The sequence below is a fragment of the Amia ocellicauda genome, unplaced genomic scaffold (assembly GCF_036373705.1).
Source record: "Amia ocellicauda isolate fAmiCal2 unplaced genomic scaffold, fAmiCal2.hap1 HAP1_SCAFFOLD_75, whole genome shotgun sequence".
NCBI lineage: Eukaryota > Metazoa > Chordata > Actinopteri > Amiiformes > Amiidae > Amia > Amia ocellicauda.
Window position 1 is genome coordinate 256,853 of NW_027103002.1, and position 9,524 is coordinate 266,376.

Here is a 9,524-nt window from a genome sequence, read left to right on the forward strand (position 1 = left end):
TCTGCAGGAGATATAATTGAAGAATTGTACACGTACCCGGCTACTTTCAACACCCTTTGCTGCACTGGTATTTCTCCCTCCATTTCTCTTTTTTTTTTTTGCTGGATGTTCCGTCAAAACCCGCCAACCATTAAGAGACATCATGCAGCCCGGCCTCTTGGCTTGCAGCCACACCGTCCTGAACGCCCCCGATCTCATCAGATCTTGGAATTTAAACGGGGCAGGGCCTGGTTAGTATTTGGATGGGTGACCTCCTGGAAATACCAGGTGCTGCAAGCTTTTTTCGTCACTTGGGTAACTTCATCGTAGCTCTTAATACTCTCTTTCTGTCTGGAGGAGATATAATTGAAGTATTGTACACGTACCCGGCTACATTCAACACCCTTTCCTGCACTGATATTTTTCCCTCCATTTTTCTATTTTTAAAAAAAAAAAATTTCTTGGATGTTCCGTCAATACCCGCCAGCCTTTTAGAGACATCATGCAGCCAGGCCTCTAGGTTTGCGGCCACACCGTCCTGAACGCGCCCGATCTCATCAGATCTCGGAAGCTAAACGGGGCAAGACCTGGTCAGTACTTGGATGGGAGACCTTCTGGAAATACCTGGTGCTGCAAGCTTTTTAGTCTCCTGAGTAACTTCATTGTAGCTCTTAATACTCTCTTTCAGTCTGGAGGTGTTATAATTGAGGATTTGTACACGTACCCGGCTACTTTCAACACCATTTGCTGCACTGGTATTTTTCCCTCCATTTTTCTTTTTTTTGCTGGAAGTTCCGTCAATACCCGCCAGCCTTTAAGAGACATCATGCAGCCAGGCTTTTTGGCTTGCGGCCACACCGTCCTGAACGCGCCCGATCTTGTCAGATCTAGGAAGCAAAACGTGGCAGGACCTGGTCAGTATTTGGATTGGTGACCTCCTGGAAAAACTAGGTACTGCAAACTTTTTACGTCTCCTGGGTAACTTCATCGTAGCTCTTAATACTCTCTTTCTGTCAGGAGAAGATACAATTGAAGAAATGTACACGTACCCGGCAACTTTCAACACCCTTTGCTGCACTGATATTTTTCCCTCCATTTTTCTTTTTTCTTTTTTTTTTTTGCTGGAAGGTCCGTCAAAACCCGCCCGCCTTTAAGAGACATCATGCTGCCAGGCGTCTCGGCTTGCGGCCATGCCGTCTTGAACGCGACCGATCTCATCAGATCTCGGAAGCTATACAGGGCAGGGCCTGGTCAGTACTTGGATGGGTGACCTCCTGGAAATACCAGGTGCTGCAAGCTTTATACGTCTCCTGGGTAACATCATCGTAGATCTTAATACTCTCTTTCTGTCTGGAGGAGATATAATTGAAGAAATGTACACGTACCCGGCTACTTTCAACACCCTTTGCTGAACTGATATTTTTCCCTCCATTTTTCTTTTTTTATTTGCTGGAAGTTCCGTCAACACCCGTCAGCCTTTAAGAGACATCATGCAGCCAGGCCTCTCGGCTTGCGGCTACACCGTCCTGGACGCACCCCGTCTCGTCAGATCTCGGAAGCTAAACGGGGCATGGCCTGGTCAGTACTTGGATGGGAGATCTCCTAGAAATACCAGGTGCTGCAAGCTTTTTACGTCTCCTGGGTAACTTCATCGTAGCTCTTAATACTCTCTTTCTGTCTGGAGGAGATATAATTGAAGAATTGTACACGTTCCCGGCTACTTTCAACACCCTTTCCTGCACTGTTATTTTTCCCTCCATTTTTTTATTTTTTTATTTTTTATTTTTTGCTGGAAATTCCGTCAACACCCGTCAGCCTTTAAGAGACATCATGCAGCCAGGCATTTCGGCTTGCGGCCACACCGTCCTGAACGTGCCCGGTCTCGTCAGACCTTGGAAACTAAACGGGCCAGGGCCTTGTTTGTACTTGGATGGGTGACCTCCAGGAAATACCAGGTGATGCAAGCTTTTTACGTCTCCTGGGTATCTTCATCGTAGCTCTTAATACTCTTTATCTGTCTGGAGGAGATATAATTGAAGTATTGTACACTTTGTCTTAGGGACAGTCTGGCTAGCAGTGACTGAGTGGTTGACAGACGACAAGCAACGGAATGTACGTGCTCTGTGATGTCATAGCAGTCAGCTGAGAGAGGCTCGTGATGTCATCGCTGAGCTGTCTGTCTGTCTGTCTGTCTCTCTCTCTCTCTTTCTCTCTCTCTCTCTCTCTCTCTCTTCCTCTCAATTCAATTCATTTGTATTGTCAAAGCAATTGGACATACATACATATATAGATATATATATATATATATATATATATATATATACATACATACATACATCCATACATGCTAGAAAGTCATTACTATGTTATCTTAAAGGCTAACTAAGCAGAACATATATCATTATAGAACAGAGTTCATAGGTCAACACATGGTTTTAGGGAACAGGCACGTAGGTCATACCGTTTGACAATGTCTCCAAGGTTCTCATCGTAAATAACAAACAGAAATCAAACTATCTTCTGGGCTGACCTTCTAGCTTGACCGTATCTTTCTTAAGTATACAAGAGAGAAAAACAGGTGTAAGAAAATAATTTCTAATTTTCCTTCTACACATATATACATACATACATACATATGTAGCGTTATGTTGGGTGTATTTGGATAAGAGCATTTGGGCTCTGAGCTGAAGCACTGATCTAAAGAAGACCTCTCCCCCCCCCAAAGTTATCAGATTTCCTTAGCTCATCAGCTTGGAACTGGTTTGCATCAAAGTGACAGTTTTGGGGAGGATGGCACCGAGAAGAGGCCAAATAGTTTGGAATTCTGCTATGAGATGTCTGGAGAAAGGGGCCTGTAGGTGATAAAAACTCTTTGAAGTGGATGAGAGCCGAAATCCCGACATAGAGCTACGAACCCAGGCCAACCGGCATTTCCAAAAGATGGCATGGATTGACATCAGTCATAAATAAAGCCTCCCTCCAATAGGACACTGGGGGCTGAAACCGAAATCCAATCTCAAGAACTCAGGGACCAATCACCTACTGATCTGACAGACTATAAGGAACAGCGGACAGTCTTTCTCTCTCTCTCTCTCTCACCTGAACCAGAAACTCGCTGCCACAGCTCAACCTGTAGCTCTGTTGCCAGAACCGGAATCAGAAACCAACCAAGTCTTTGCCGGCAACAGAAGAGTTAAACTATGAGAAGGAGATTGAGCGAAGAATTATTTTAAAGGACTTTATTAAATAAATAACTTCACAGACCCACCTGATCAGTGGAGTTTTACAGCTGGACAATTGACTAAGTCGACTGAATACGAAAGTGTCAGTCACTTAAATAGCTATTTGAGTCTTAAGAAACTTGACCCTTGGAACAAACAGGGCCCTGCTTTCCTCAAAGACTTCGTCTTCAAGTAACTACGGTGGAACCATGCTTACAAAGAAGATTTTGTGCACAACCTTGGAGCCTTCAAACCAATGGAAAATCTGTTTGGAAACGACTCTACATTCCCGAAACCCCAACTTCCAGGTGCATCGACTGAGTGGAAGTTCTTGGACAAAGCCGAACCGGACTGCCTTTGTTCCAAACCACACGGACCTCGTGCCGTGTGCTGTTATCTGAGCCCGAAGCCAGAGAGGCCTCTCTGCGACGAAGTTCACATAAGTTTAACAGTTTGGAGTTTGTGATTCATGACATTTGAGAAATCAATTAGAAATGTTAATCTGTGATTCATAACTCTAGAATGTGTAATATCATTTAGTTTTCTTAAATATAAATGTGAGTTGCATTAAACTGTTTTGTTGATAATTTTAGAAATAAAATCTGTCAACGCCGAGAAATATCTTCTCATTCCTGTTTAACTGTTTAGTCTGAAATTGACACAAGTTAATAGACATTAGATTATTGGTGGCCCTGCCTATCCTTAATCATTGAATAATAATCAGTTAAGGGAAATTGTGGTAACAAATAGGATCTTTCTCGGCACCTAAACGTAAATGAGACTGATATATATATAACGAGAAGTTACCTGACATAAATACTAACCTGCGTAGTTATTTAATGTCTGACTAATAATACTAACGAGAGACTCACCTTCGTCTTACTAACCGGTATTGTAGTCAATGTGTTTATAACCTTTTTTGTTTAACGATTTGTTAAACGGAATGTACGTGCTCTGTGATGTCATAGCAGTAAGCTGAGAGAGGCTCGTCATGTCATCGCTGAGCTGGCTGGCTGGCTCTCTGTGTGTGTGTGTGTGTGTGTGTGTGTGTGTCTCTCTGTCTGTCTGTCTGTATGTCTCTCTCTCTCTCTCTTACTCTCTCTCTCCCTCTCAATTCAATTCATTTGTATTGTCAAAGCAATTGGACATGCATACATACATACATACATATATATGGAAAATAAACAATATGTGTACATCTCTTTCTGCATTAGTGGTGCCCTCACAGATGTGCAAGTTACATGACAGACAGACAGACAGACACACACACACTTTCACACACAGACAGACAGACACAGACACACACAGAAACACACACACATACTTTGACAGACAGACAGACAGACACACGCATATTATGGGTCTTTGTTGGGTAGTGAAATGGGTAGCATCAGTCGCAGTGTGGGTAATGTCAGGGAGCCAATCATAGTCCCCGTTATTTGCATATCGTGGCGCAAAGCATTCTGGGAAAAGCAACTAAACACGTTTAGTCATGTATTTGTCCATAGTTTACACATGAGATGAAAGAGACAGTATGACGTATTGAGCACCTGGGATTCCTCATGTGTATGTGAGGGGCAGAGGAACCGGATCCCAAGTGTGCGTCCCAGGTGCTATAGGTTTCAAAGCATGCAGGGGAATAGGCACCCCACCCTGACACGTATATAAGACTGGATAGGGAGATATAAATAGCAATGGGGAGACTCTTGTACTTGGTGTGGCTCTATCCATATAGTGGGGCCAGCAGGTGCAGCAATAGAAGCTCAGCCTGGGGAGACTGGATTTAGCATTTCCTCTCCATTTTGATAACTATCCATAATCATTTCTGCAAAATACTTCTATGATACCTATGTATGTTTTTTACTTGTACTATATTATACTATCAAGTATCAGTGTACACATACAATGTGACCTGTTACATTAATACAGAGGCCACGGAAGGCCAGATCACTAATAGCCACTGTCCCCTGATATTACACTTTTTTACAATCACTTTGGCACTCATTTCAGAACCTTGATGTCATTTTTCAAAACTCTAGACACTAAACTCACACCCGATGATCAAAATGCACATTTTTCAAAACTCTAACACTTTTTTACAATTGCTTGGATACAATACACATCAACCTCAGATCATTTGTTCATTGAACTAAAATGACACAACTTAACATCAAAGTATTACCATTTCAAAATGCAATTCACACATTACATCTGAGATCACTGTCTATTCATTTCATTACAAAGATCTAACTATCAATTGATACAGCTGCTCAAAATGATAAGTGACTGTTGCATTACTCTTAATGCATAATTTTATGGAAACTGACAAACAATATTCCATGTTTCGATCATGAAAGTTTCAGGATAATGAGATCCATTGACATCAATAAACGAGGAGCATGAACCAGTTGGACTACATTATCTATGGATGTAATATTTCATCATCATTCATCATCATGTAGCACTTTTCCACACCATGTTTGCAGTGTGGAAGGAAAGTTAGAAATTCTTTCTCTAATACCTGTTTTTCTCTCTTGTATACTTAAGAAAGATAAGGTCAAGCTAGAAGGTCAGGCCAGAAGGTAGTTTGATTTCTGTTTGTTATTTACGATGAGAATCTTGGAGACAATGTCAAACAGTATGATTGAAGTGCCTGCTCCCTAATCCATGTGTTGATCTATGAACTCTGTCCTATAATGATATAAATTCTGCTTAGCTAACTTTTAAGATAACATAGTAATGACTTTCTGATTATAACCAGCTCTTTGATTTTTGTGTATAAAAGCTCTGACTGTTAAAATGAAGGCAGAGCGACTTTGGGATCTACTTGAGTCACTGTTCCTCTCCACGCTGCGTGTATTAAAGGCATTGCAACTAACGCTCCAACCTGGTTGAAGATGATTGTTCTTCCACATCAGATTTGACATTACTGTATGTATGCAGGCCCTTGTAATTGCTTTTCCAATACTGCCAACTGGTTATTGATGATTGATTTCACATTGTGGTACGAGTATCGAGTGAATTGAGTGCTATCCACCCCAGCAACACAGTGATAACATGGAGCCGGCAAGTCATCCAGGTCACAATAGAGGTCAAGCAGTGGGAGGAGGAAGACGTGGTGGTCAAAGGAATGGAAGGGGACATGCACCCCTTCTGAGAGGTGGTCGTGGGCCTCGTCATAGAGGAGGGCTTAGGCCTCACCAGAGAGGCAGCCATGGGCCTCATTTGAGAGGTGTTGGGGGAACGTGGTAGAGGACAAGGCCACGGACCAGACAGCGGCAGCAACAGCAAATAGTGTCCAGTGAAATCCGAGAAATAGTTGTAGAGCATGTTGTAAATCATGGCATGACCATGACTGAGGCAGCTACAATGATTCAATCAAACCTCAGAATCAACTCAGGATCAACTGTGGCCTCAATCATCAGAAATTTCCGTACTGAGAAGCGGCAAGTCTTCAGCATGCACTAAACATTAGGCTACTCTCAATTGTCAAATGACTGTATACTGCATACCAATGTGTAGCACAGAGTATAGTGTGCCTTTTGAAAGAAATGCAGACAGAGTGAAGCAGCTGATGACTGAGTATGTTCAGGTATGTTCAGTTTCAAGATGCCTCTTGTGAAAAATGGTTGTGAGAACCTGAACCTGAACACAGGGCTGATGGAAATTCAGAAGTACAGTAATCAATCCTTTGTTTTACACTAAGCCAGGTGAGGAACACTGCAGTTGACATTTTACTGTAGTTTTGTTCTTTTTTGTAGCTAATTATTGTTGCATGGATTCAAAGAAACCTATGGTGTGATTTGATTGTATTGCATCAATACATTTCAGATTTTGTTCAATGATTCCACTGTGTCTGTAGTATTCTCTCTACTAGTCCTTTTACAGTGATGTATTTATGTGTAGTACCATAATGAAACATGTATCACATATTTTGTACTACAATATTTAATGATTGTACGAACAACTACACAGTGAAACTATCGGTATCTTCTGTGTGGGTGATCTAAATAAATGTTACTATGGTATTTCATGATAAATGAATTATTTGAACCAACAAGTCTGCAAGTGCAAGGTTTCTTTAAAGATATGAATGCACAATGCAATGTTTTGAACATTGGACAGCCTGTGTTACAAGTGATGACCGTTTTGAGTTTTGTGTCTAGAGTTTTGAAAAATGACATCAAGGTTCTGAAATTAGTGACAAAGTGATTGTAAAAAACTGTATATTCATCCTATTTAATGTGCTCTTTTAAAATGTACTTTTCTTTTTTATGTTGCCATTTCTGTTCTACCAATGTTTCAGTTGTTAGCCAAAGATTGACAGAGTACATCTCATACACACAGGCCAGACAGCAAGGATTTCTTTTTGAAATTCAATTACAAATGCTGCATGAACTCATCAATACGATTAGAGCTCCTGAAAGCAATATAACTAACTCACTCTACAGCATCTCATTAGCAGTGAAAAGAAACCAAGAAAGTTGGGACAGTCGACTGTTTACCACTATGTAACATCACCTTTTCTTTTAATAACACTTATTAAGCACTTGGGCACTGAAGACACCACTTGGTTAAGTTTAGCAAGTGGGATTTCCCCCCATTCATCCATTATGCATTTCCTCAGCTGCGCAACTGCACAGGGCCTTCGTTGTCTTAATTTGCACTTCATAGTGCGCCACACATTCTCAATTCGGAGACAGGTCAGGACTGCAGGCAGGCCATGCTAGCACCCGCACTCTCTGCCTACGCAACCATGCGCTTGTAATCTGGGCAGAATGTGGTTTGGCGTTATCCTGCTGAAAAATGCAGGGATGTCCCTGGAAAAGACGATGTCTGGATGGCAGCATATGTTGCTCCAAAATGTGTACATCTCTTTCTGCAAAAATGGTGCCCTCACAGATGTGCGAGTTACATGACAGACAGACACTCATACACACTGTCACACCCACACACACACACACACTTTCACAGACAGACACACGCACACACACTCACTTTCACACAGAGACAGACACACAAACACAGAGACAGACACACACACACTCACTTTCACACAGAGACACACAAACACATACACTTTCACACAGACACACACACACATACATACATACATACATACATATATAAGGAAAAGAAACAATACATTTAAAAATCACAAAAAGATGTAATAAAGTACAGAAAATCTAAATGTAATAAAATGTGATCTTTAATACACACAAATATGTATGGCTGGTCGGATGCGTCTTGGACTCGGGTTCCTCTTCATTACGTATAATGCTTTTGCCTTTTGCTATAGCTTTCCGTGGAGGGGATCGTGGGTGAGTTTGTACCATTCTTGGGAGGCTCTGCCTTGTTGGGGCGGAGCTGTGATCCAGGTGAACAGCAGATCGGACATAGGTGGGCATGTGGGCGGAGGAGGAAGGCCGGTCAAGCAAATAAGCTTGCTAAGGTACGCAGCAGCAGCAAGCAGCCCCACCATCCAGTCAGCCAGCCAGTCTGGCTGGCAGTGACTGAGTGGTTGACAGACGGCAAGCAACGGAATGTACGTGCTCTGTGATGTCATAGGAGTCACCTGAGAGAGATGTTTGTGATGTCATCGCTGAGCTGGCTGGCTCTGTGTGTCTTGCTGGCTGTGTGTGTGTGTGTGAGAGAGAGAGAGACTTTTTGACTTTTATCAGACTTCATTGCCTGTTTGCAACACGCAATAATTCATACAAAAGAAAATAAATAAATAAATAAAAAATAGTGTTCCCCTTTGTTTGTCTCCCCCCAACAAGCATTAACTCCGCCACTGATCTGTACACTTTTAAAGAAAGCAACCCAATACACACAACAAAACAACCATCAAATACTAAACCCTATAAATGAATTACATAATAAAAACCAACTCCCCGTCATACAATTCACAAAGGGCATCATTAATACACCAGACCTGTTCAAAACTCTCCAAATCATTCATCAGCCTGTAATAGTTAAACTCTAGTCTGACTCTGCACTTGACCAGCATGGCAAACACTCTCACTGCATCCTCACTGCCCTCCCCACACACTCTGTTCTTCCTAGTCTTATAGACGGCCATTTTAGCCTGGCCCAGCAAGAAGTTTACCAGCTGGTCCACATGTTTGGTCTTTCTGGTGTATCGCGCCCCTAAAATAAAAACCTTTGTGTTAAAAATCAGGTTAAGATCAGTAAAAAGACGAGTTAAAAGACTAAAAATGGGTGACAACCGAGAGCAAGTGCTGAAACAGTGAAACACGGTCTCTCTCTGAGCACAGAATGGGCAGGCGTCGGACACAGCAGGGTTAAGAACAGTAATAAAAG

The 9,524-nt window shown here is 42.0% G+C and overlaps 4 non-coding genes and 3 pseudogenes across 4 annotated transcripts; all 7 read left to right on the forward strand.

Annotated features, from left to right (window-relative positions):
* The first annotated feature begins 160 nt into the window (after positions 1-160).
* LOC136742829 (5S ribosomal RNA) lies at positions 161-279 on the forward strand. The gene has a single exon (XR_010815052.1). It is a non-coding gene; the product is annotated as a 5S ribosomal RNA (ribosomal RNA).
* Positions 280-499: 220 nt separating this feature from the next.
* Positions 500-618, forward strand: LOC136742663 (5S ribosomal RNA). The gene has a single exon (XR_010815033.1). It is a non-coding gene; the product is annotated as a 5S ribosomal RNA (ribosomal RNA).
* A 205-nt stretch (positions 619-823) lies between these two features.
* On the forward strand, positions 824-942 carry LOC136742937 (uncharacterized; annotated as a pseudogene).
* Positions 943-1,159: 217 nt separating this feature from the next.
* LOC136742652 (5S ribosomal RNA) lies at positions 1,160-1,278 on the forward strand. Its single transcript, XR_010815023.1, has one exon. It is a non-coding gene; the product is annotated as a 5S ribosomal RNA (ribosomal RNA).
* Positions 1,279-1,487: 209 nt separating this feature from the next.
* On the forward strand, positions 1,488-1,606 carry LOC136742861 (uncharacterized; annotated as a pseudogene).
* A 221-nt stretch (positions 1,607-1,827) lies between these two features.
* Positions 1,828-1,946, forward strand: LOC136742884 (uncharacterized; annotated as a pseudogene).
* Positions 1,947-8,449: 6,503 nt separating this feature from the next.
* LOC136742948 (U5 spliceosomal RNA) lies at positions 8,450-8,564 on the forward strand. The gene has a single exon (XR_010815070.1). It is a non-coding gene; the product is annotated as a U5 spliceosomal RNA (small nuclear RNA).
* The last annotated feature ends 960 nt before the right edge of the window (positions 8,565-9,524 follow it).